Here is a 27,385-nt window from a genome sequence, read left to right on the forward strand (position 1 = left end):
GTAGAGCTCGATGCTCTGCAGGTTGCCCGCTCAACTGCTGTGAATATAGACCCTAAATGCATTTGGCCTTGGAAAGGGGTAGACGCATTGTTTATGTGAAAACTCTTCTAAGATGGCATCCTTTAAGACGCATACCTAGAGAGCCAATCTTTTGTGGAAAATCTAGCTAACTGCTATATTGGCTATATGCTACCTAATGCATAGCATATGCAACCCTCTTGAGGAATGTGGATTTAGCACACAGTGGTAACTGGGACTGAGACTAGAACAAGGCATGTTTGGGCATTGCTGAAATCCCACATTAACATTAATGCCAAGGGATGGCTGGGAGAAAAACCCCTTTAGCTGGAATGCTGCTTGCTGTGAAAGAAGCATTTTCTGTAACAGCTTGTACCTGCTGCACACTTGCGCTGTCATGACTGTAAGATAAACATTTAATTAAAATAGATGTGTGATCTATTTCACCTCTTGCTGTGCAGACTTCTTAAATGTGTAATTTGAGTCTGCATGTTTAGATGGCTTTTGTTTCTCTTCTTAAAATGCTGCTTACAAAGAGAACAGAACATCCAAGGTTTCCTCTATCCTGAACTTCGCTGACTTAGAGCTTTTTATAAAAATGTCACATTTTACTGTGGAAATGTTTGTGAACCCAGGATTAAAGACAAAACAGTGTGAACACGCAGCTTGGCATGCTGTAAAATTCAGGAAATAAGGAAGATCACTAGCTTTTTGACAACAAAATCTGTGAATCACCCACAAAGTATTCTGGTGGTTGTTTCTAGGTTTGTGGCTAATGGCATTGCTGAAGCTTGGTTTAGCTGTTGTGAAATCGGAGGAGGAGATGAAAGAGACTTCGGGATAAAGCACTTGTTTCTGCCAGGCAGCTGTTGGTGAGAAGTGATGTTTGGAAATGCAACACAAAAAAAGAGAAATTCTATTCTATCCAAAATCACTTGGATTTTTGGTAAGCAACAAAACACTTCAGCGGGGTTGCCTGAGCAGTTTCGTAACGGTGCATCCTTTTAGGTGGGCTGGAAAACAAGCTAAATGTGGGTAGGTGGTACTTGCTTTTAGAAGAGACAACTTGAAGAAATCAGTTTTTCTAAAGATATCTGAGTTTCAGAGATTATGTTTTTGATTTATATTTCACCCGAAAGAGTTATCAAGAGGACAGGTGTAGAGGTGCTTTATGGTTTTCAGAAGAAAGCTCTAAATCCTGATGGCATCACTGAAACCGTCATAGCCGCCATTTGAGAAGGCCAGCTACTATCACACGTCAGCCTACAAAAAGCAGCTGGGCATGGGGATGTGTGAGAACTGGATCGGTCCAGCTCTGTAGCACTGGCTAATAACAGCACAGCTGCTTTCTGGTTCTTTAACCAAGCAAACGAGCAACACGCCCTTTCTCTGGGCATTTTGGATGAAGCTCAGCTCCTTGAAGGTGGTGTCCGTTGGTGATGGTGGTTGGACCTGGGCTTAATTCAGCTGGCAGCTCTTCCTCTCCTCTCACTGGTGGCTTAAGCATGGACCTGCCTCTAGCCCTGTTGCTGTTCCTATGACCTGTTGGCAGTATAGCCCTTGGCAGGTGGAGAAATTTTGCTCAGATGCTTTGAAGCATGTCCCTGGTTTTAGAAGTCTTCAGTGTAAGAGCTGAAGGGGCTCAGCGCTGCGGTCCTGTCTGAAGGAGCCACCCACTGTACATGGCCCAGAGCTAACTTACCTGCTCTGGGAGGAGGAGGAATATCTGGGCTAGTTTTGTTAGTATTTCAAACGATGGGTTTGGATAGTAGACCTTTTATCCTTTCATTTTCTTCATGGGCAAGAGTTTAAGCAACCAGTCATGTGTTCATGCTATTATTTAGTGTGATTGGTCAACTCCTTTACAAAAACCTTTCTAAGGGAAACCGTTAAACACACTAAGTTTAAAAATTCATCTGTCATAACAATAATCTTTAACTAAAATTTAAATTAGGTTTATTGATTCAGCTATTGTTATCTTTATCATAACAAAAGAATCAGCCAATTCCAGACTTCATGCAGCTCTGATTTTTGATGAACTTTTGCAGGCCTTCTAGCAGTTATGCAAAGAAAATCATCTGCGCTGTTAAAATCCTCCCACTGAACAGCAAGTGGGTTTTGATTTTTTTTTTCTTTTTTTTTTCCAGTTTATAGGATGAGACTTATTAAGTTGATGCTTTCAGGTTAATAATATTGGCTATCTGTTAACGTTACCAGCACATTTTTGAAATGCAGGACTGAGCAAAAACTGGCTGCCTCAGGGAATGAGATGCAAAATCTTTCACTTCTGAAACACTATTTAATATTCAAGTTATGTCAAAATTTGTATCCACATTTTAGCTGCTTGGCATCTTGTCTGATAATAGGTGCTATTAATATACCTGCTAGTAGATCAATGACCATTTCAGAAAAATTAATACTTCACTTGGGTTTAATTGACTTTGGTTTTATTTGAGGTGGTGAGGAAGAAGCTGATTCTAATCTTTAATTATTGCCTAGCGTTTAGCAATGAGTCCAGTAAAGAGAATAGCAGCAGTAGAGTTGGGATTTTAGGAAAACTTCAGTACTGCTCTCCTGATATTTCTATTCTGGGAAAAAAATAGGAACAACACATTTCAAGCTCTAACCTTTTCAATGTAGCACTTTCCTTAATGCCTGAATTCATTTAAAAGGAAAAAAAAAGAAGCAAAAAAACTAGCAAAAGGCTATTTTCCTCTATTCCTTGTTCATGTGTTGTAAATATTTAAAGTAACTGTTTCTGGGAGGAGCATGGACAAATCAATCCATGAGAATATGTGTCTGATTTTGCCACAAACATTTCCAAGTTGTGATGGAGCAGAGAACTTCTGAGTTTCTTTCGCACATGCACCTCATTTATGGAAGCAACAAAGAGTCATTAGGACTGTTTAGCACTCCGAAATTCTCCTTAGTTTAACAATATTTATCTCAGCTGGTGAGAAAAATTAGTTGTCTTAGGAAGGAAAAAGTAATGAACTTGAGAAGAGGTGGCTATGTATGGAGAGAGCTATCTGAGGAAGCAAGTAGAAGAGGGTGCTCACACTCGAAATTGCACCGTTCTCAGAGGAGAGGTCCCTAAGACAGTGCAGAGCAGTCTGAAAAACAAAAAATAAAAATACTGGGCTTTTGAAGCAAGAAGCACCTTGTATAGAAGCCTGCAAAATGTCTGTTTCGCCCGAGTAATTAATTTCTGTTCAAGACTGAGGATGGGCTTGGCGTTCGGCAAAGATGCTAAGCTTTTTCTCCTGGAACATGAAACACTTGTTTGGCAAAGGAGTGTTTGTCTCAGGGTGTTGTGGTGCTAGATGGTTGGGTACACAGAGCATGAGCTGTTCTTGTCCTCCCCGGCTGTGAGGACTCGAGTGCTTTCAGCTTTACCGCTGTGGGTTGTTTCATTCCTCTCTATCAGTCATGAGGTGGCACTCTTCTACCAGAAGAGATAGCTTGCAAAGATTTTTGAAGTGTGCATATATCTAAACTAAGAAAAAAGAAGATGCCTGGAAAATATTGTTAAGAGATATTGCAAAAGTTACTTTCAAAATGTCCGGCCTGGCAGGCAGATGAGACACCACCAGGATGCTGTGTGTTTGTGGCAGGAATGTAGTATTTGAAGGAGATACCTTGCTGAACTCTCTCTGAGCTAGAGGTTAGTAGCTTACTTGATTTTCTTCCGACTCCCATAGAGATTTGAGGCATTTCTGTACACCAGCTGCAGACTATATTCTTCTTCATGACAAGCACAATTACACAGTGTCTTTCTTGCGGCTTTTATACTGCTGCCAGACCACTGCTAATTTGGAGCACTTCATTGATATATGCTTTGTACAATGAGCACTTGGCTAAAACTGGACATCCTTCAGTCTGATGGTGTCCTGCCTCACAGAAAATAAACTAGACCAGGCTCCCAGTTTCAGAGGTAAATGGGGGAAAAAACCAAACCCAGGCATTTCTGGCTAAAAAGATCTGTCTCTAACACTGCATACGAGTGTTTAACGTGAGGTTTTAAAAAAATGTATGCCATAGCAAATGGAAAGCACAGCGCCAGATTCTAGTCTCAGTCAGCAGTGGTTCAAACCGGCACCATCTTCCGTCAGGATATAGCTATTCCAGACTGTGGACCTGACTCAGATCTCCACAGTTTTACACCTCCATGGGATCCTTGCGAAGTCCCAAGCAATCTAGCAGATGTCTGCTCGTGAGGCAGCATCCTCTGGTCCTGCTGTGTTCCTAAGGCATGCTTAACCTCCAGGGTGGGAGAGAGAAATAAGACTTGGCATGCACTCTCCGAAAGCTTGCTGACCCCTTCTCTCCTTCATGCTTGCCATGAACCAGGCTTGGGTAGTAGGGGAGCTCAGGGGTGGCTTTAAAGCTAGTCGTGCTTCCTTCAAACTGTAAATCACAAAGCCTGGGAGGAATAATGCAAGAGTTTGGGGACAAGGCAGGCTGACGAAGGGGCTGTGAGTTTGGGAGTTCAAGAAGGCATCGGAAGAATGCTGAATCCAACCAGCTCTGTCCCATGCAGTGAGCCCTTCTCTCTCCTCCCACCATGATAGAAGTTTTCCCTGGCTGCCACATGAAATACACCACCACCGCCTTCACTTTGTACTTACTCCAGGCAGAGCTTTTTTTAACCAGAGAGTTAAAAGAAGCAAAAACTCTGCATAAGGCACTTTGTTATCTAACCAAAACTGGGAGGTGCTCCTGGGACAGATGACAGATTGATAGGGGCACTTTGGCTTCTTCCCCTTGCTTCTCCTCAAAGTACAGCTGAGCATCTGGGCCCTGATGTAAGTGTTCATCACCCCCCCAAGGCTGAACTCCTGCCTGGCTAGTCTGATATCAGCATGGGCAGAGCTGTCTCGAAGAAAGAAGACTCTCTTTTTAATCACACATTTCTAAAGAGAAAAGGGAGGAAAAACCACAATCACTTATTCCCAGCATGCATGTGAGTGCTGGAAATGAATTGAAAAATGCAGCTGCACCCCAAAAAGCCCAAACCCTGACATTACACATTGCTTTAAGAAGCGACTACAGAGCTGGCACATGCTGAGTCCTATGTGCATAGAGCATTAGCTGCAACTTATTCGGTACAACCCGAATTATTTGCCTCTTGTGTTTCCTATCAATTTTTACATTACATTTTATTCTGATTTTGCTGGAGATGGAGGTCAATGCAAATACAACTATACAAGCACAGAATGTATTATGCCAATAAGTTTGCATCAGAATCCAGGAGCCCAGTGGGGAACTAATTACTGAGGCTCAGAAAGGACAGTACTAGTAATGTTTGGCTCTTATTTCCTGTGACCTTTTATCTGAAAGTCTCAAAGGAAGGGAAATATTATTATTTTGGTTTTACCAATGGGGAAATTGAGGCAAAGAATGGCGACTTGCCCTAAGGCTTCATAGAAGGTGTGTAGCAAAGAAAGGCTGCTGTGGTAAGGATACATACATTTTGATAGTCATTTGGGGCATGCTGGCTATCTGCTCTCCTTTGATGTGAGCCAGGAGGAATTTCTGGCCTAAAGCACTGATTCAGTTTTCATGGAGAGCTAATGTTTTGGAACAACATTTTTTTCAGATCCTGTTATTTCAACACAAGGCAAGCTTCTGCTTATTACCAGGGTCTCAGCAGAGCTCAAAATCTTTCCTAAGACCATTTCTCTCCTTTGCTTTAAGCCATGCAGGGTATGGATGACAAAACTGGAGAGCTTGTTTTGGGAACAGAAGGCGGATGAGATGAATCACGTCATGGAATGTGAACGTGTTTTCCTGGAGTCACAATTGTGCTTCCTCAGCCTTTTCCTGTTCTCTGTGCAGCAGAGCTCTCCCCTTCTTTTAATCGTGATTGAAAAATTTCTACTATCAGAATAATGGAGATTTTGCCTGTGGGTTCTGTGATGACATGAGGCTGTGGCACGCGCACATGCATGCACATACATACAGATAGAGATGTACAGAGATACCGAGGTCAGTGATTTTGCATTTTTCCTATACCCAAAATAGCAAATCCTTGATGTGTGAGCTTTGGAAAGCCTCAGTCCCTTCAAATGCTTAATGAGATATGTTGATTATCATCAAATGAAAATTACTTCTGTCATATGAGGGGAGGAGAAGAGAATTTAACTGGCAGCAGTGAGAAGACAATTAACAGACTTCAGAGAGGTACTGGGACAGTTAAGGCATTGTTACAAGAAAATAACTGGGAAATGATGGGTAGATCAGGCTATTATAAGCATATGGTGAAACTGAACAACAAATCACCACAAAATACTGTGGTATGATGGGATTAAATGAGCCAACACAATAAGTGAAGCTCGGTTGCACCATCACAGTGCAGAAATATTTGGGTTTTACATTTTTGGGAAAGTTTAATGACATTTCCTCCTTCTCCCCCCACACAGAAACATTTGTCGTGCAGAAAGCTTCACTTGATTTCTAATTTGGGAAAATGCTGTACCAAAACTCGTAATTCTTTTTCTGCACAGTTTACCAGGGTAGTATTACACATTTTGGCTGCAAGAAAGCCCTGTAATAAATGATAGCTCTTTCAGCCTGTTGGCAGTATACAGTCCAGCCATCAGTCTTGTAAATGTTCCCATAACCATTGAAAAGTTGAAATAATTTGGAACTGTGGCTTAACACACTATTAATCACAGAGCAATGGGTTTGCTCTGATTTCACCAGGCATACTAATGTAAAAAAACCTATGATCCTCTCAGATGTCAGCAAAGGGATAAAAGCACAGCTAATCATGTGCTGTTCCCATGATGGGCTACAGGCTTCAAGTGCAGTATTTCAGGGAGAATTCCTCAAAGTTTGGTCAGGTATGAAGGCTTTCATTTAATAAATCCCTTTGTGAACTTGGCCAGGTTGTTTGTGTGTCGCCGCGTGTTTGTGACTGAAGGAGAAGCTGATTAATATCTTGTTTGCTTTCCTGACTGATAATGAGAAAGAGAAATACGATATGGTCCCCTCGTGAACTGACTGCTCTAGCTGTGATGTGTGCCTTTTGGGCTAACCAGTGATCGCATTTCTAAAGGCTTTCAACCAGCCAGCTGATGGGTCCAAAGCCAATGACAAGGTGATGGCCCAATCCAAGCTTCACAAAAGTTGAAAGTATCTTCTTGCTGCATTTCTTGGCTTTTGGAAAGGAGTGCTTTAAGTCTGGATGAGAGTGGGTTGCAAAAGTCTCTATAGGAATGGGATTGCTCTTCAGGATCCCTTGCCTCGGGGGAATTTCTTCAGTGTGACTGGGGAATGCGACTGGAGAATCACATGAATGTTTCTGAATCCAAGTGTGGTAATACATATGGAGTGACAACAAAAGAACTCATTCAGAGGAAATCAGCCCAAGGTAATGAGGGTGCCATGACTTGGGTTATTCATCTCTAAAAGGTATAATTCAGCTTCATGAACTCTGCAAGACCTAACAACAATACAACAGCTTTCCACTACATACAGTGCCACATTGAAGCCAGATCAGAGTGGCCTGCTGCTGTTTGGGTTATTGTTGTACCTTGAACTAAATTGCTGTGAACAAATATCTCAAAAGAAGGACCACAATCAGAGCCCTGACACCGCAAAACTCCTGAATAATGCTGTAGCTTGCAGCTCTGTTGCTAACGGGAGAAAGATGGAGATTAAGATGGCAGCTGCAGAAGAAAAATTCACTTTGCAGCCTTTTTACACCGTTATATTTGAGAGAAAGCTACAAGTACAACTGATGAGGTATGATGCTTTAGAGGAGGACGGTTTGGATTTGCAAGAAGCTTTGAATGTCTTGTTTTCCCACAAGTACTCCCATCTCCCTTGATAAGCTAATTTTAATAGTTAATGGACTAGATCCTTCAATGCGTTAATGCTGCATTGTGCTGCTTCAGTGACGCGAAAGAGCTCTAAAGCAGTCTCCTTGTGTTGCTGGAGCTTTTCGCCTCTCCCAGGGAACTGCTGGGCAATACAGGTCAGCCAGTAGGGATCTTCCATGAGCCCTGATATGTCTGAAGCAAAGACTTCTGGGGAAGAAGTAGGATGAGAGGTGTAACCACACACCCTGATTCTGAGTGACTACTGCTTTAGGGCTGTAGGCTGCCAGCAAAGATAATTTTACAAGCTACTGGTACAGCAAACATTCCTAAGACTGGAAGAGCACTGAAAGACTCCAAGCGGTGTTTTGCATTGCCACCGCTCCTCCGCTCAGTCAGATGTGGGTCCCTGCTACTTTTGACTGCATACTTGGAAGAAGGCATGAAAAACTGTGAGGGATAAATGATTCTTTGCAACTTGTTTCCTCAGCTGTGCTGACTAAACAGCCAATTCCCTTTTTTGTGTGTGAGTTACGCCTACTGGCACTTGGCTGTGGTGGGTGCACGCTGCGCTGAGTTAGGCACCAGCTGCTCTGGGATGGGGGGGGATGCTGACCCAGCGGGGCCCCGGCACATCTACTGTGCAGTCAAAGGGCAGGCTGAGCTAAAGGCTAGTGCCGTGGGCTGCACCACCTACCCAAATCCTGCAGTGCACCCACTTACTAACTTCATGCTTAACATGATGCGAGCCAGGGGTTTGGGAAGGTTTTTGTAGGTACCCTGGAAAACCGCAGGGTGCAGCAGCAGCGGTGTCCATTAAAACAGCACCAACTGTGACAACGTTTGTCAGAAAGAAGAGGAGGCTGGCAAGGAGCAGTAAAAACTTTAGCTGGCCAGGTTTAATCTGCAGTTTTAAGTCAGTCTGACTCCAAGCCAGGGAGAGACACTGAAAGAGGGACTGACCGGACGGAGAGAGCCCTGAGCCCCACTCTCTGTTTGCCTCGCCCTTCTGATGAAAACGCAAGCCCATGATAAACCAACATGAACGGGGCATCTAAAAAAGGAAACAGCAGTGAATAGGCAATCAGAGTGGTCACTGTTACAGCTTGGTGCCATCATATAGTAATAGTTTAAACTTCCTGCAGCTTAATTCTGTCATCATTCAAGAGTCTAGACAGGCTCCCTGCTCTTCTGATTCAGACTGGATGTTTTCCACACAAGAGCTTAAGGTTATTGTTGCTGTTTTTCAGTCGAAGGAATGATTTAATTGGAATTAGTCCAAAACTAAAGATGTAAACAGGTCTTAAGCACAGCTGATGATTCTCATCCATTTCAGGTAAATGGACTGACTGTGGGCCTAGATAGTCCTTCTTCATCTCCTACCTGGGCAATGCAACACAGTTTAGCAGGGCATAAAACCATGGGTCCAATCCATGCTGAATGCCGAAGAACTTCCAGAGACGCATCGCACCTGTCATTTCATCTCTACACCAGGAATCAAAACCTGTGCTTATTTTCAAGCTGCTCATTCCCTGAGACCAGAATAACTGTGGACTGTTTCCACCTTGGGTAAGGGTGGTCAAAATGGAACTTTTCTGTTTTTACGGAAGGAAGAGACTGAGGAATAAACACCAATACCAACTAAAGCTCAGTAGTTTTCATCTGAAGTGCCAGACAGGCATTTTTGACCTTGTCTTTTTAACACAAACACAGAATAGCATTGATCAAAGATTAAAAAGAACCAGCCATCACATCTGACACACACTTCCCCTGATGCAGGGAGGCTATGGACCACTTCTGATACATTTCAGTTGTGCTGCATAAAGTCTTTAGATGCTGCCAGCAGCAGGGGTCTGTCTGAGAATGGGACAAAAAGGAGCTCCCTGGGTAGACAGAAACAAGACCAACAGGGAACACTTCTTCCTGGGAAAAGTATCACTTACAAAAGGTGTTCTTTATTGGGGCAGTCAGGAAGGGCCAGTGGAAAAGGATACAGCACTGAGAAATCTGAAGGACAGAATAGCAACTTGACTGGTCAGGAGCATCTTTGCTTTTTCCCCAGGGTACACGAGCTGCTGAGGACAGGACGAAAGGGCAGGTCTGAATTTTCTTTTTCTGTTCCTATTGTGCCAGATGTGAGGATGCAGAGGGTCAGTCAGCTGCACCACCCATAAGCAGAGTTGATGGCTCAGTGGACAAGCCCTCAGGATTCATGACCATCTAAGCAGGTGGGGTTGAGGGCTGATTCTTTGTTTTGCATTAGGCTTTGATACTCTGGAGGGGACAAAATCTCTAGGCTAACCCAAAGACTGCTGCTAACCCACTCCCATGCTGCACTTCCATGAAGGACTGCCATGCAGGAACAGCACAGGTAGATAGCATCCAGGCTGAGCAAAAATGCCATGTGATTGAAAACTGAAGCTGTAGAGAAGTGGCTGGCATAGGAGCAGACATGCCCCTTCTGCCTTGTAGGCTAGTACAGCTTCACAGTGTGTCATGGAGAACTTGAGAAAGATGTTTCGATTCCAGAAAATGTTAGTCCTGAATCTCAGTGTTTTATGGCAACATGGAGAGGTATAACTCTCAGGGTGTACCTGTAGGTTGTCAGCACTAGAACGCAACCTAGGCTGTGAATAACAATAGCTGGAGAAGTTTTGAACTGTGCACACCAATGTGAACTACAAGAGCAGAGCAAGTTTCACAGGCTCAGGAAGGATGTGCATGCGTTTTCTGTGTCCTGAGCCATTCTGGTCCTGGTACCACTAACACTCCTGCTACTGGTTGTACAATTTAGTGTTTTGAGATGATCAACTCAGGTAAAACTGAGTTCAATGTAAATCTGGCCTCTGTGTGGCACATCTGTCTTAAGGGGGGGGGCAGAGAGGAACATAAGAAAACTTTCTTTACTTTTTCCTTTTGTCTGTTTTTTCTCTTTCTCTCCTTGTCAGAGAATGACAGATGCCTGTGTGTCAAACTGACACACCATCAGGTATAATCTTGAGCTGAATGAAGGCTGTAATTTGATTAAGGGGCTCTGACAGGTTTCGAAACAATGGCAGTGTTTTAAGAATTAACCTGGAGGATTTAATTCATTAATAGTGTAGGTGCTGCATAATACAGTTTTCATAAACCTTTCCTACTGTAGCAGCTGGAACACCCCTCCGTCTACTCATCCTGCTAAATTCAGAGGGACTGAACAGAGCTGAAAGATCTTGTGAAAGGGCAGCTAATGAAGTGAAACTTCAGGGAGGTCAGATTCAGCAAATGGAGACCTGCAGTGATTTGACAGCTGCTGAGAGATCTGTGCAGAAAAGAAGCTGAGACTCTTACAAAACACGGAATTGGTTTGAGATTAATTTCTCAGCTCTCAATTCAGATCATTGTCACAAAATTAATAAACCACTGTCATTTGACAAAGTCCTCACTTACATGTGGGAGCTAGTATAAAACTAGTTGAAACTCAGTAAAGTTGATTAAAGTCCATGATGCTGTCTGCATGGATACAAAGCTTGAGGTTAAAAGCTGTAAGTCAGAATTGAAGAGATTTTCTTCACTTCTGCTTCTTCAGAAAGTATTACAAAATTATTCTTCTGTGCCCCATATAAGGGGCTTAGCAGCTGGGTGGGAATCAGGCATATGGATCAGCCCTAATTGCTCTTAGCTCTAACAGATCAGGTTCACTTGGACTGTGGTTTGCAGATAAGTAGATAGGATGGCTTTATGGAGCCTCAAGGGAAAGCTGGCTTCCTATATTGCCCGTCATCTTAATGTTTTGGCTAGAATACTTCGGATGTAAGCAAGCTAGTTAAAATAACTGAGTAATTTTCTGTTCATCCAGCACCAAGAAGGACACATGGAGGAAAGGTCTGCAGTTTCTTTCTACGGAGCCAGTGTTAGATCACTGGGCTCTCTGTGGGTCATGGGCTTCACTTTGGAGACAGCCAAAACATTGTAATATATAAAGGTGTCTCCTCGCCCCAGAGAGAAGGAAGACCCAATCCTCTGGTAGAAGGGAGGGAATCTCTTTTTCATGCCTGAGAGTCTACTTCAGTAGCACCCACGCACTGTTCCTTGTATTGGAAACTTAATAACTTCACTTGAAAATCATGCCTTTTTGATGGCAGTGGAAATAACATGACTTTTAAACAAGTAGAGGAGACTGTCATTGAAGTCGAGCCAGTTATGTGGGAGTCAGATGATTAAGGTAGATATGATGTAGGAGGGAAGAAATACTATCATTTGGAAAAAAATACTGTATTTTGAACAGGTTTAATGTTCTCTTCCAGGGAAGCGGGCTTGTTATTATTAAGTGCATTACCAACATTAGATGCAGGGTTTGATTCTCTGTTGATGTGCCTTCTCTGTAATTATTCACATCCATGCAAACTGCCTACAAAATGAGTCTAAGTTGTTACTGAGTTGTACAGTTGAAGTCTAGGGGAACTGTGTGCTCACTTTTTCAGTTGTAGAACCAAAGAGGCAGAAGGTGAGGTGAGAAGGGATTGCTCTTTCATCCAGGTCATGCCAGCCTGCCTGTCTGTAACGCAGCAGCCCAGGGATCTATTTTCTGATCTGGTCCTAAGGCCTGTTTAATTCCTGTTGGCCCAATCTGAGTCCTAGCTCAAGGCTGCGTGATGCTGTTCCCATTTTTTTCGGGGGGGGGGGACACGATGGACAGTGCTTCTCCAGCATGGATAACTTGCCCCTTCCAGGGTTCTTGGGCTTTGAGTCATGTAGGGGTCTCAAACTGGCCTCTGAGGCTGCAGCCTGTTGCATTGGTGTGTGCGAACAGCCCCTTAATTTATGCCTTGGCTCAAGGCAGGGGCTCAGCTCATGCCCAAAGCTGGTGGCCCCGCAGGCAGCTGAGTGCAGCGAGAGCAGCTGGAGGGCAGAGGCAACGTCGCTGGGCCAGCGTGGTGCTGCGCCTGAGCTGCAGCAGCTGGGCGCTGGCTGATGCTGGAAGGTCTGTTCTTGGTCTGAAGCAGGTTACACCTCTGAAGCTTGAGGCCCTCGGCTCCTCTCTTTGGTGCCCACTGAATACATCTCGCTTTTGGAGCATGGCTACTTCACTGGGCCTGTTCCTGGTTTCTCTCTGTGGGACCAACCCAAAGCCAAACGAGGCCAAAAGTCTTGGATCTGAGCATTTTTTTCCCCCCATATCTCATTCCAATGTGGAAGCAAAGAGCACTGTGCACAATTTGGGAGTTCAAATTTAGAGCTTGAAGTATTCATATTTAGGCTTAAAGTATTGCTCACATGGTACCTTTTGTTTTTCTAATCAAATGGTTTTGCATTCAATTACTCTAACATGAGAAGGAGAGGAGGAAGTAGAAAACCTGCACTGAAAACCTAATAAATACAGCATCTGAGATAGATAGATGTAGTGTAATATCTTATGGTCTGGATGCAATAAAGTCTCAGTGTAATGATCATGCAAATGTAACAAGCCCCAGTGACGATGCGGTTAGACTTGACTCAAAGCGACGAGAGTCTTTCTGTTGATTTCAGGGAACTCGGGGTGTTCTCACACACACTGGCAACCACTTCATCTTAGGGTCTCAACATTTTAATATAAACAAGTGCCCTCTGGGTAGCAGCCCATAGGAATACCTTTCAAAATGTTGTGTTTTACTATCAAAATGGTTTTGTGCTGTAAACAAAACTTCTCCACAAGCAAATTTCCTTTTCTCCTCCTTGACAAACTTGTACAACTTTCAAAAGTAGAAAAATAAGATAAACCATAATCTGTGTTTTAAATACTTTATGCCAGGTTGTAGAAAGCAGCTACCTCCTTACTTAGCACAGTTACTGGTCTCTGAGTTTGCAGTGGAGGAGCTAATTGTCCCTGAACTATAACGAGAATGACAAACAACTGACTGCTGTATAACTCAGCCTCTGAGCCTGCAAGATGTTCTGTGTTAGCAAGTATATTTTGATTTGTATCAGTTCCTCTACTTTTCTCTAGCCTTTTTTTCCCACATATGTAAACACCATAACCACAAAATGAGTTAGAGGACCCCGTTACTCATTCGTTACTTTGCCTGGGATTTGAGTGACCATGTATATTTGAGTGGCCTCTGCCCAAACACTTTCCCTGGTATTTATTGCAATCTTATAAACTCAGGGTTTTTTTAACAATCCGTAGTTAAAAATTCATTGAGAAAATTACGTTTCTTCATTGGCAGATTACAACTGTTTCCAGGGTCCCTTTAGCACCAGGCCTTCACACTCATGATAATGAAAGTTCAATTTTACAGTCTGGAGAACAGGATACTATCCCAGTATGAATATTACTTTTACAAGATTTTCTAGACTAAGCTTACTGTAATTACACGACGTATATGGAAAATACAGTTTCTGTATATTATCACCACCTGCTTGTTATAGCCTCTTTATATCAGCATGGCTTCATCATTCAGTTGTAGTGTGATGTTACAAGGTCTCATGATAAAGATATTATAACACTTATTATAAATGTCAGTATGGATTTATGAGACAACCTTCACTTTTTGCTTTCACAGCACCAATTGTAGACTGAGTGCTAATCTTCTGCCGGTACACCTGTTCCTGCTCAGTGCTATTTTCTTCTCTTTTTGTTTAAACAACCTACAGGTATGTTATGTATTTTGTCCACTTAAGCAAGTTATGTCTGTCCTCAAATTAAATATTAAATTGCTTTAAAATTGATTTTTCCTTATCTTCTCCAGTCCTGCACAGCTGGAATAGTGGAGATAAGCCATCCTGTATTGTATTGTGCTGGTTTTGCCTGGAAGGTATCTGGCTGAAGTGTACTGCTCTCCCAGTGGATGGTGATAGCTCTGTGTTGGCTTTTTGGGGGAAATGAGGCTGAAGGGTGCTACTCAAGGGCAGACTCCAGCTGCCTCAGGACTGCCTGGACCTCCATGGGGTCCCACAGGTGTGATACCTCCTGCATCCCTGCAGGAGAGTGCACTTTTTTTGTGTGTCCTCACATCCTCCCAGGTGCCGGGGGGCGGGGGGGGGAACGCAGTGTGCTGCGGAGGGTCTGGACTGTGAGGAGGGAGAGAAGTGCTTGGCTGCCTGACATAGAAGGTATCCATAAAAATTGGGTAGCGTCACTCAGTATCTATGGAATAGACTGCCGAGAGACAAACCAGGCCTAGAAAGCTTGCCTTGGAGAGGATGCCAATGTGAGCCTCTATTCTCCTGCTGGGGCTTCTGCATTCTGCCTTGCTCGTCTCTCCAGGCTCCCTCCCCTCAGGTCCCAAGCCATCAGCCTTTGTGTGACCAGAGTGTGGCAAGGAAACAGCTGTCCTGTGAGCTGGGTGTTTCGGCACCAATGCGCCAAACAATCTCTCTCACATTTCCATCGCACGCTCAAAGCAGCGGTTCATATTCAGCAGAAAGAACGTGGGATATTTATACATTTGGTTTTTAGGTGTTACTTTTTGCTCTGTCTTCATTATTCCAAAGTTCGGGGGCTCTGTGGTAGTCTTGGCATAAATAATTTCTGAGATGGCAGAAGAAACAACTCATACGAGAAGCCAGTTTGGCTGAGTAGCTCTCTCACATCCTCAGGGACAGACGCCATGACTTAACTATTTTGTTTATATTTGCATCCAGCTGTGTTATATATACGCGCGCACACACACACATATGTATACTTACTTTACCCATATTAATGTATAAGATGTGGTATTGCCATAGTAAATTAAAGACATCATTCCTAACCTACGCCTAAATGCCTCTTAAGTGCCACACGCCATCCCTCCACTTTGTTGCGGTTCCTCATATCAGTCTTCCTCAGTCACGCACATCCCGTTTCAGCGCAGTGTGAATCAGCCTACAATATTTCACCTCTAGCTTGGCTGCTGGTATTGCATCACTGGAGATTTACGTTTCTGTTTTGGCCCTCAAATGATGAATGTGGCCATTTTGTGTTCCCTCCACATGGATTTCTATGTCACAGTGGGGCATCGCATAAAGCTGGAAATCAAAATTGGTTGAAGAACATGGGAATGGGAGACTCACAGCACTAACCTGTCTTGCCCTGACTGTTCTGTAGTCCTCAGGTGGATGATGCTGTATGAGTTTCTGGATGGAAATTACTATGATTATTTATTGCTTTCTGTGCATTTTATTTTGGTTGCTTTGTAGACATCAGTAAAACTTGGCTGCTGTCTTTTCAGCATCACAGGTTGGGCTGTTGGACTCTTCAGAAGACTATTTTGAAAATATTAAGATTGTCTGCCTATTGGGACCTCCTAAAAAGAAGTGAGAATATAAAAAAATGAGGAGGAGGTGAGCATGGCAATGCTAGAAGAGTGATGTCCAAACCTCATATTATAAACAGGGTTTCATGCTCAAGAAACCTCCTTGCCTCTGAAGGGAGAAGGGCTTAGTCTGGAAAAAATTTCCAGGGGAACTCCTGGAGATACTTTAATTTTTTTTCTCTTGGTGTTCCTGTGGCCTGCTTGATGTGATATTTACATAGTGTAATGAAGAGTTTTGAGCGAGATCTGATCTCTGTCTTGGCTACCATAAAAAGGATTAGCCTCGAGATCTGTGTGTGTTTACAATAATCTGTAGCGCTCTGCTCTAGTTCTGTTATCTTTTAAATGAAATCATTAGCACATATTTGTAATGGACCTGCTATACCTGGTGAAATGTTGGCTCTTGGTTCCTTTCTTGGTAACAGATTATGCACTAAACCACATATGACAGATGGAAAGCGTGGTAGGAGGCGGTGAATTGAGTACATAAGAAAGGGAGATAGAGTAAGGTGTATTTTTATGGGCTGAGCATTTTTGTACATAGCAGTGTTTGTATTTGCAGCGAACAGTTTGTGTGATGAAATATTCAAGATTTTTTGGGCCTGTGTTTGTGGAACGGCTTGTTCCATCCATACGCAGAAGGAACAGTGGCTGCAGAGAACAGAACAACTGCAGGACTGCTGCAATACAGCGTGCCTGAGGGAAAGATACCCTGCCTGATACCACCGTCCCTCCCATAGCTATGGAGTCTCCTCAAATGCCGTGAAGTCCCCTTTTAATAGACAAAACTTCCAGTATGGGTACTTTATCTAGATTATAAACATTTATCTGCTTCTAATCTTCCATTTACCTTTTAATTAGAGTCCTAATTGCTTCTTCTCTGAGGCCATTAGGGAGCTGACAGGCATTACACAGCTCAATTTATTCCTTTAGGGTCTTAATTCAAAAGCCACGAGAGACTGAGACCTACTCCACAGGTTTGGGAGAGCTTTGGATCAGGCTTAAAGCTGTATATTAAACATTTCATACACATTAGTAGGGGGTGTTTCTGGACTGGATTTCTATCACTGATGGCTTTTGAATACTTGAACAGTATTTTATATCCCTTTGGAGGGTAAAGGAAGGCAGATGTAGCAAGGTTAAGATTCATGTTTGTGTCTTAAAACCTGGATCTTGACTAATTTAACAGGGTTTTAAAATCCTGTCGTAGTTGTGTTCAAACCCTGAGGGGAGAGTCTTAAAGAGGGGTTTGAACACAGTTAGAGAACAAGCTGTTCTGGAGCACAGACAGGCAACTGGCATTCAACTGTTTCTAATTCATCTGTAAATTGAAAAATGAGGACTGGATCTATTTTGAAAGATTTGTCTTTTGAAAGGACTTACATCTTTGCCTTATTATTCTTTGCTACAGAAAGAAAAAAGAAGCAGTTTAACTGTAAAATCGGCAAGGGGGACAGACCAGTTGTTGTTCGTCAGGGGGATAGTTGGAGGAGGTCAGTTGTGAAGGGTGGGCTTGTGCTCATTCTGCACTAGCTGCTGTGATGCCTCCCTTGAACTGATGTCAACCCCTCTCTCTTGGAGTCGGCTCCCCTTCCTGCCCTGCCCCACACTGCAGATCATGGTGGAAGTGCTGTGAGTGACCGCTTTGCTGTGGTCTTGACGCACAACCGTAATGGTACTTACAGCCTGCATTTCTAAAATGAATACTCTGCAAAAATGCTCTGGAAAGGCTTGAGTTGCTGTAATAAGGGCGCACAACATGAGGCCAGATCAATCACTTGTAAAGCACCAAACTTGATTAGTCAGGTGCTGGCGAACTGTGGGGCAGTTGTGCTGTGAAGGCAGCTGCTGGCCTCTGTCTTCCCAAGAGAGCCTGCCCTTGACTCATGGTAGGAGAAGGGCATTTTCCTCAGACTGCAAAGCTAAACCTCCTCCACTTCACAGCTGTCTAGATGTGGCTACTGCCTTTGAAGCAAATTTTTGGCCAGACAAGAATCCTTGACTGACTCTAAACCTTTGGCTTTGGACTCTTCTACACTTTTTCACGACATCCGTCATGGCTGTATTGGCAGTTAAAAACTCATTCCTGCACTTATTGTCTGAAAAAGTAGCTCGTTTGTTGTCTTCTCACTGTAAAAAGAGACTAATGGAAAAAGAATCTGAAAATTATGAAGAGGGTAGGGGGATTTTCCCATCCTGGGGATCTAAGTGTAATAAATTAATACTTCTTATGCAAGCGTGAAAAAAATTGAACCTAACGGCTGGTTAAAAAAAGTGCCAGCACAATTTAATTGGACTGGCTGAGTCATAAATCTTTTTTGTTTTGGAGGTGCCTGGCAGCTCTGCCATAGTCAGATTGATTTTTCTTTCCTTTAGTGGTAAGCCCCTGTGTCTTCAGTTCACATTAGTCTGCATCAGTAAGGAATGTGGAATAAAAGTTGTCAACCCTGATGTGCCTTAGGGCTCCCCCCCAAAGACAAAACTTAAATGTCTTGACTCTGTTATTGGCTACAAGGCTACCAGTTGTGGTGATGGTGATGACGACGATGATAATAACAATAATGATAATTGAGCAATTTCTTGTAGCTGGATTTTGTGTTGGCAGCTTGAATCACACAAAGCCTGTCCAATGGAGTGAGAAGCAGGCAATCACAGCGATGTTGGATGCCCATCTCAACCTCCCTCACTGTCGAGAGGGGCAGAAAGATGCAAAAAAGGGTGACTATGGCCAGGGGAGTGGGACAAAATCCAGGATGAGTAGGGAATGCTGTGAGTTAGTGCAATCTTTGGATCACTCTTCAAAGACTAGTTGTCTGATGGAGTGCAGCCTTACAAGTTTAAGATTTGATCTTCCATCAGACCTCCTGGAGCAAAGCTTGGTTGCACAGGCTGCTTGCCTGCCCACAGCAATGAACTCGTGCTCCTTATCCAGTTCTGTCTCCCCTCTCTGAGGCACTACTGTCTCCAGTGGTTCAATGGTGGCCACAGAACAGCTTTCAAGTACATAAACCACAATTTCTTAAATGGTGACATGGGAGAACAATGAAAGCTGTTAGCCGGGCTATTTATTTTTTAAAGCCATTCAATTCTTCACAGTTATTAAATACTAGGAGGAGCTGGCTTTGAGTTTTATAATCACAGACTGATTTAGGCTGGAAGGGATCCATGGAGTCATCTGGGCCTACCCACTGCACAAAGCACAGCCAAATAGTTTGAGTTGCTTAGGGCATATGCAGTCAAGTTATGGATATCTCCAGGGATGGTGATTCCCCTATCGCCCTGGACCCCTGTTTCAGGGTCTTACCAGCTTTATGGTTAAAAAAAAAAAAAAAAAAAGGTTTTCCCTAGTGTCTAATCAGAATTACCTGCGTTGTGACTTGTACTTGCTGCCTCTTGTCCTGTCCCCTTGCCCCTGAGGTGTGCCTGCCTCCATCTTCTCTGTAATCTCCCATTGGGAGGTTCAGACAGCAATAGGATTCCCCTGCACTGTCTCTTCTCCAGGCTGAACAGTCCCAGCTCCCTCCACCTAGCCTCGTGTGTGTCCCGTGCTCCAGCCCCTGACCATCTTGGTGGCCCTGCCGGACTTGCTCCAGTAAGTCCGTGTCTGTCTTGTACTGGAGCCTTGAACTGGACACGGCACACAGGAGGTCACCTCACAGGTGGTAAATAGAGAGGAACAGTCACTTTCCTCAAGCTCATGAGTATACTTGTACTACCACAGACCAGCATGCAGTTGGCCTTATTCACCAAAAGGACTTATTTTGGTGTGTATCATTCACTTGCTGAAGAGCTTGTGCTTAGAGTTATAGTTTAATGAATTGCTTAGAACTGTGTTTGCAGACACTTTTGCTCATTTTACTCCAATGACTTTAGTGTGGGCAGCAATGTTCATTGTATGTGTGAACCTGAGCCCATTCATCTTCTTGGGAAGCCCGGACCTAAGGGCAGAGGTAGGCAGTGGTGCTTGCCAGCTTCCTTCCGCGTCTTGTCTTTTTCCTCTTTTATTCTCACTGTCACTTCAGTGACATCAGGGACATGCTGGCCTCTTCCAACTCCATTTAGTAACAGCTATGAATTCAATGACAAATCCCTGGGGCTTTGGCTCTCCTATTAGCCTTGGCCAGTGTTGTGAATTGTCCTGAAGTAGATGTCTTGGCTGCCCTGACCCCTTGCCTTGCTATGATAGTGGCCTGCATTCACACGGACCTAACTATACGCTGTTGCCCTCCTCTAGTGCTCATGATGTGAGGTCAGGTCCTGATCAGGTCTGTCTAGGGAAGCTATTTGTACAGTTCATGGGTTTGTAAAATTAAACTGCTGGGAGAAGCCTGGGAACCTACAACCTGCCATCCTTTGCAGTGTAGAAAATACCCTAGAGTGTGTGTTACCCTTCCCACTATTTATTTCTGAGAAGTTAGTGGGGCTGATCCAAATATTCCCTCTGAATTGGTTTTCCAAGTAAAATTTTGCCATTCCTCAGAAATCTCAAATGAGTTTCTCATAACGACTGAAGATTTGTTTTTGGTGATCTCTAATTTTTGCTTTGTTTTCATGTTTTGAATGTTTCTTTAAATCAAGTCTTTATTGGCTAAGTTGTAAGAATGGAATATCTCAAATTCAACAATCCTGTATTTATTAAAATTCTAGTTCTTAAACAAAAGGTTTTTTTCCATTCCAGAAATCCCAACAAATGAAAATTGTCAAAACCAGGAGGAACAGAAATCTTGGAAAGCGTTGTGACTCGTTTTCTCTCTAATTCTCTTGGGAATGGTGGGAATGAGGGAGAGAGAGTGAGCAAGCAAGAGCACAAGGCTGATCACACGAGATTTTTGTGCCTTTCGCATTTGTTGTCACAGCAGCTGCCTCATCGCTCTGGGAAGATCCTCTCTCTTTCCATCTCTTCTGAAAATACAGCAGATTTGGAGAAGAGAGGGGTGAAGTACAACCAGAAAAATGAGATGTGGGTTGCTTGGCAGTTGCACAGGTTGTCACACGAGGAAATGCTTTTTATATGAAAATCAACTTTGTAATAATAAACCACAGATATTCAGCATCACTTACTGGGACATTAGCACCTAACATTAAATGACCTGTTAAATTAAGAGAAAAAATCAGGCCAGCCTCCCTCCAGCTGCGCAGCACAGGTTAAGGCTGCTACGAGTTGCAGGTGGGAGTGCTGAAAAATGTGTGGCTGCTTGGAATAAGCAGCCCATGTGCGTATCCTGTAATCGGTGCCTACGCTGCTGCTTGGACTTGGGCTCACCAGCGTGGTGTTAGTTTGCTCCTCTTCAGTGACACAAGCAAGCAGGTCCCTGAACCCCCTTTGGCTACATGGATAAACTAGAGCTCAGCTGCTTTGTGGTGTCAGGCTGGTGAAAAACAGGCAGAGCACATCAGCGACTCCGAACTTGTGCTTGGTTTTCCTTAAAATGCCGTGATTGAGACCACTGAGACCATTGCAATTCTTTGTGACTTGTTTTTGCCGGAACCCCTTGAGGATTTTTTGTAGTGGCCTTGGGAAGCCCAAGAAGCTATGCCATAACAGGAGTTTTTAGTGCTGACAGCAGCTTTCAAGAATAGAAAGCATATACTCGTAAGTCTTTTCTCTCTTTTTTTCATGTAGTTATGTAGCCAGTGGAGTTAGCTGCGGTCCATAGGCTTGTTCTTTTTAATCTATCAGGTGTTGATTTTGAATTTCTGGTAACTTAACAGCTTTGCTTGCTCATTCTTCAGTCTTTTGGGTCACTTTTGACTTTACAGTTACTGCTCTATTCAATTTTGTGAAAACTTTCGGCTGAAGGTGAATAATCTATCTGCTTACACTCATTAGAAACTGATGTAAATATTTGTAATTTAGCGAGGTCTTACTGTTATCAAGGAGCGTAATGTAACATGTTTATCCTTCATTACAATTCAGTGAGAGGAAACGATATTATACAGCTGGAAGCAAATAAGCACCAAGGGGACAAGTGAAAAGACCTTTTCGAAATATGGGTGAGAACAGAGTTTACCAAAAATATTTCCCACGGTTTTGAACTGCAGGCTGTTTAAGTATGCTTCATATCTGGAGATCAAACACAAGCGAACAAGGTAATCAACATGAAAGAATCAGTTCATTTTGGCAAAAGTTCCAGGGGTGAGACACTGCCCTGACTCAAATCAGTGTGTGCCTGGGATTTCATCACAGGTGCTCAGCAGCCTTCATCTCCAGGTTGGTAACAACCTTGGATGACCAAAAATGAATCTAAAATAGAAATTATAGCTATATTTTTCTTTTTCCAAATCAGCCGTTTCAGTGCTGACCCTTCATTTACACTGTTCCAAGAGCAAGTGGACAAACTGAGTATGCTCAGGTTAATAGCTGTTTTCTTGAAAAGTGCTCAGAAATGCAAAAGGCACTTCGTTGTCCCTCAGCACTTCTCAGGAGGGCTCAGAAGTCACGTCTCCATTTTGTAAGCAGGTGAAAAATGTTCAGTGAGCTAATTCTGCCTGGGGTATCCTTTGACCTGGATAACACTGCTGTGCCCTTTGCAGAGCATCATCCCTTTGGTTTTGCGAAGTGGAGATCTTTGTGATGGAGACCGCATGGGCACAGGGGGGACACGTACTGCTCAGTGCAGCTCAGCCTCTGCTTTCTTGGTCCCGCCGGGCAATACAGAGTCATCCCTTAGTGTCTGAGCTGGGTCTGGGGGCCCAGGGACTCCACAGTATCCTGAAACTAGGACAGGGGAGTCTGCTGGTGGTGGCCCGTGAGGTTTGGGCTGGTCAAGGAGGAGGGTGCCAGCACAGCTTCCCACTGTGCCCTTCTGCTAGGGAAACAGCAGCAGGGCCAGTGTTAAAGCACAGCATCGTGATCCTGTCATTCCTCTGGCTGTGGAGATCGTGAGCCCTGCAAGGGATAATGTGTGTAGGCTCACAAGTGAGAAGGAGTGGCGAGCAAAGATAAAGACAAAATTTTCGGCATCTCTCTCTGCTTGCCACTGTGCTAGGAAAAGAGCTATGGTTGCTGGCAGGGGAGGTCTGCAAGAGTGTGCGAAGAACTGGAAGCTGCCCTTTCTCTGTGCTCGGAGAGATCTAATATGGTTTGCAAGGACATGATGTGCAAAATGAAGCTGCTCTTCTGCAAGTTTGATTTGTGTTCAGAAAAGAATTAATTAATAATAACTAATTAGCTATATGAAAGTGGTTTTTAATACAGACGGATCTCAAACCTTTTTTTTTTAGGGATCTTACTTTTAATGTAAGAGTTACTGCTTGAAACTGAGTATTATAACGGTTAGGGGTGAGGGAGCAGCTGTAGTTGTGAGGAGCTGAGCAACTAATTGGTGAGAAAGGTATGAAAGATGGACAATAGGCTATTATCAAACACTCAGCAACATGATTGTATAGTACAGCACTATTCAGAGAATAAAGCTGATAAACAAAATGTGTAATCCCTTTTCCCTGCCTTCCCTGAAAGTAATATAGATGATCTCATCAAAATTTTGGTTGAAATACTCACAATCAGCATATCTCTTTTCTCATGAACTTTACTCCCTGACTTCTTGCCATTTTGCATATTGTTTTGACTGTTGTGAAATTGTAATTGCCTCATTTAAGCCTTATAGTCTCCTTCACCAAACAGACTAATCTTTTCTACCTGTAGAGAAAGCTTCCTGAAAGAAACATCACAATGAAAGTGAAGTGCCTTTCTTTGCCGGCATTCAGAACTCCAGCTCATGACTGCAATCACTCATGCTAACAATCTTAATTTTCTGTGTTAGAATTAATAACAATGAGACATTTTGTTAGAATTAACAAAACGAAAATGTGAGCAAGGATTATAAGTGAAAGGGATTACTAGGGAATTGGGGCTATATGAGAAGGTGAACCTAGATATCTAAGTCTAGCACCTAGCATCAAGAGATGTTAAAACTATTAAAACAGAAAGAAAGGAAAACTAAGACTGGAGAGCCATTGTATTCTGACCATTCCTGAAATGATGATAATCCAGCTTAGAGCAGAAGCCATTTATTCTTAACCCTCTTTAAATTGTATTTCCGTCAATGTACGTTGGTCACATGCCAGAGCACAACAATCAAATCTACTTTCTCCAGTTGCCTTGCAGAAACACTTGGGTGTGAGAAATCCTGGTTCTTTTCTTCCTTTCATCTACATCCCCTTAAGAAGCAATTTGAGAGCATAAACATCTCTTCTTTGAAGACCAGTAAAAAACTCTAGTGAAAAACTGTAACCCGAGCAATGCTTATTTGGAGAGCGAGCAAAGTCTGCAGAAATGTTTTGAAAGGTTGGAACTGCTAACATACATATCAAAGGGAGATATTTGTTAGGATTGGGCAAGGATAAAGGCTAAATATGGCTATTCATCCAGGAGAAATGAAAAAGACAATAAATTGGTCAGTCAAAGGGGCTGTAGTGGAGTGGGAACAGCTTTATACAATGTTTGTCTAGTTGATGGCATCATTTACAACATAAATAACCATCTATGTGAACATTTTATTGCTTTCCACACACATTTTCCACAGCTGGCAAGTGTGTTTGTTTACGTATCTATAAACCATTCTGCAAATACTGCTCTCAAGCTGCCTGTGTGTCACGATTATAAATGCACACTATTACAAGTTTATTTGTAAAATTATCCATATGAACCTAAAGTTATCTGTCTAGCTTTGTTACTTATTTTTTGACAGTTATAAATGTGTAGATAATGTTCTTTTCTTTGGTACTGTTTCAATTTTCATGTTTTTATTTTTAGGCAGAGGGAATTGCCAGAGTGTCATCTAGTGCACCCTACCGGCCAGATACAACTTCACAAAGTTTGAGGGTCTTGCCAGCGTAAGTAGGTTGAAATACTTCATATTCCTTTCCTATGTTAGAAAATGCTGTTTTCTGTAAATTAACGCAGGTTTAGAGGAGGGAATTGAACCAGGCTGCTTATGATTCAGGAACTGCATTACCAACAAGGCTACGGGCTTTTCAGGATACCCCTCTTTCGCACCTTTTTTTGTTATCCCTCTCTCAGAGTCTCTCACTTTCTTTCTCTCTCAGTTTCTCTAGCTGTTGTAACATACCTCACTTTCCCACTTCACCTCCCCAGATCGAAAAGACTTTCCTTTTCTTGATCTTGGTTTATTTTCTATCAGAATTATATATTTGTAAGTCTTGTTTAATTTTTTAAAATCACTAGTTTGCTTATGATGATAAGACCTCCCTTAAATATAGATTTCAGTAGGCAAAAAAAGCTTAAAAATTTCATGCTTATTGTTAGAAAGAAGCTGTTAAATTATCATTAAAAAATTCTTCAATGTAGATTTTTTTTTTTTTAAATTTAAAACAAATAAATAAGTTCTTCAAATCCAAGCTTTTGTGCCTGCTATTTAGCAGGGACAGGGTTCAGGATCTTTGAACCCAAGTTTTTTTGTTGGTCCGAGGAAAAAAAAATCATTTTCTCAAATTCCATTACTATAAATGTGCATACTCTAACAAATCTCTTAAGTGGTCTCCAGAAAATAATATGAAACAGTGGTGGCACTTTAATATAAATGATCTATCTTGAATGGCAAATATCAAATACTGCTGAACTGAGATCAGCGTGTTAGTCATGTTCTTTCCAGTTAGTTCATTTGCATTTAATGTTACAGCTCTCCCATAAGGAGCGGAGGGATGCCAGAATCCTGTTTTTTTAGTGCTGCTTAAGTGTGGGACCAGAGCCTTTGCTGGTATGGGGCTATTCTGTCAATGCCACAGCTGTAGTCTGACACTAAAAGAAGCATAAGTGCCTCAGAACTGGCTTCCCTATTAAAGATGGACGTTACTTCAGTTTTTTCAGAGTTAGTGTCAATCTTTCCATTGCTCTGGCACTCCTACCTGCTGTTAGCTTGGTGGGAAATGGAACGGGGGCTGCAAAACGTGGAAATAACAGATGTGTCCTTCAGATGTAGTGACGCGTGGTTGGACTTTAGCCCCCTGTTCCTGAAGGCTCGTTGGTTTCTTCATGGCAGTCTAATGTGCTTCTCACCATGATTGGGTTTTTTGGACACTTGAGAGATGTGCATCATTAAGCCCTTAAGGTGGAAAGTATTATATATGTATAAAATGATATCACCTGCTCAGTAAAACTTTAAACAGAATAATATCAATCATTAATAAAAATAATAGCAAATGTTGATACTTAGCATTTTCCACTATGTTACTTCTCATTAAAGGTATAAATGTTGTCAGAGTGGGGAAGCTCCGAAAACAGAGAAAGGATTGTTTTCACTGGACAAACGTGGGAGTGGCTTTTCTGATGAATAACATAGGCTAATGATCTCAGTCTGGTTTTGACCCATGAATGATGATATTCCTATAGCTGAGGTCACAGTTTCTTAGCTTCAGTTTTAATGTTTTTGTATCGTGTGACTTTGACCAATGTTGGCAGGTATGATGGGTAGTGTATTGCTTGCTCTCCAGGGTTGGAGATTGCTGCTATAAGCAACTTTTACTGTTCTCACTCTACATCGGGTGTAAGAAGGAAATGTAAATTTATGATGGCCTAGATTTGCTTTTAGTGTTTGCCAGGATGTAGCTGGAAAATATTTATAAATTAAAAGAGGGAAAATGTCTAGTTTTGGTAGAAAGCTGGCCTGATAGCACCTTCAACAAAAATAACCCAATGCATGTGGGCAAAGCACAGAACAAGTGGCTACTTCCACACAAACATGTTTTAGAAATTGTGCTGGTATTTATGACATTAAACTTTCTGATGCCATAGTTAAGCAGCATTATTCGATGCCCTCCCCTTACATCTCATGCAGCTAGAGAGCCGACCCAACAGAACAAAATGGAGCAGCTTAAAATGATAAACGTAGCTACCTATGCAGTGCCGGGGTAACACCTTAATCCTGGATGGCTTCAGTGGGTTTTCAAATCACTGCATCCAGTTTCTTTGTTAATACGGACTCTTCTGGCATTTTAACTTAAACTTTGCCAGCCCAAGCAGTCTGAGAGGTAGCCCCCTCTGGTGAAGGCTGATAATGGCTGAGTGGAAGATGCGGTCAGTCTCCGAGAAGCAAAGGAGAGCCCAGAGAGCTGTGTGAGCGTGCAGGGGTGAAGCTGAGGTAAGGGAGGGAGGGTTAAGCAGTGAAGAGTGGCAAGGCTTAAGACAACAAGACTACATTTGATGCACTGCAGAAGTATACTCTCTTTTGACCTTATAGGTATTTTCGGCGAGATGTATTTTATACTTCTACTACTTGCCAATAATTTTTCTGGAAAACATGGTGTTCCGTAAACCTGAAAACATCCACCGCT

The 27,385-nt window shown here is 42.8% G+C and overlaps 2 protein-coding genes across 2 annotated transcripts in view; one reads left to right on the plus strand and one right to left on the minus strand.

The window, feature by feature from the left end:
• The window catches only part of TTC3 (tetratricopeptide repeat domain 3), a 255,764-nt gene extending 250,502 nt beyond the window's left edge, over nt 1–5,262 (plus strand). Inside the window, exon 41 of the mRNA XM_049835279.1 lies at nt 5,253–5,262. The gene's annotated coding sequence lies outside the window, so the exon portion shown is untranslated. The remainder of the gene's footprint in view (nt 1–5,252) is intronic.
• Nucleotides 1–27,385, minus strand: part of KCNJ6 (potassium inwardly rectifying channel subfamily J member 6) — a 162,954-nt gene that overhangs the window by 10,910 nt on the left and 124,659 nt on the right. The window lies entirely within an intron of this gene.

Source organism: Accipiter gentilis, chromosome 32 (genome assembly GCF_929443795.1).
Source record: "Accipiter gentilis chromosome 32, bAccGen1.1, whole genome shotgun sequence".
Lineage (NCBI taxonomy): Eukaryota > Metazoa > Chordata > Aves > Accipitriformes > Accipitridae > Astur > Astur gentilis.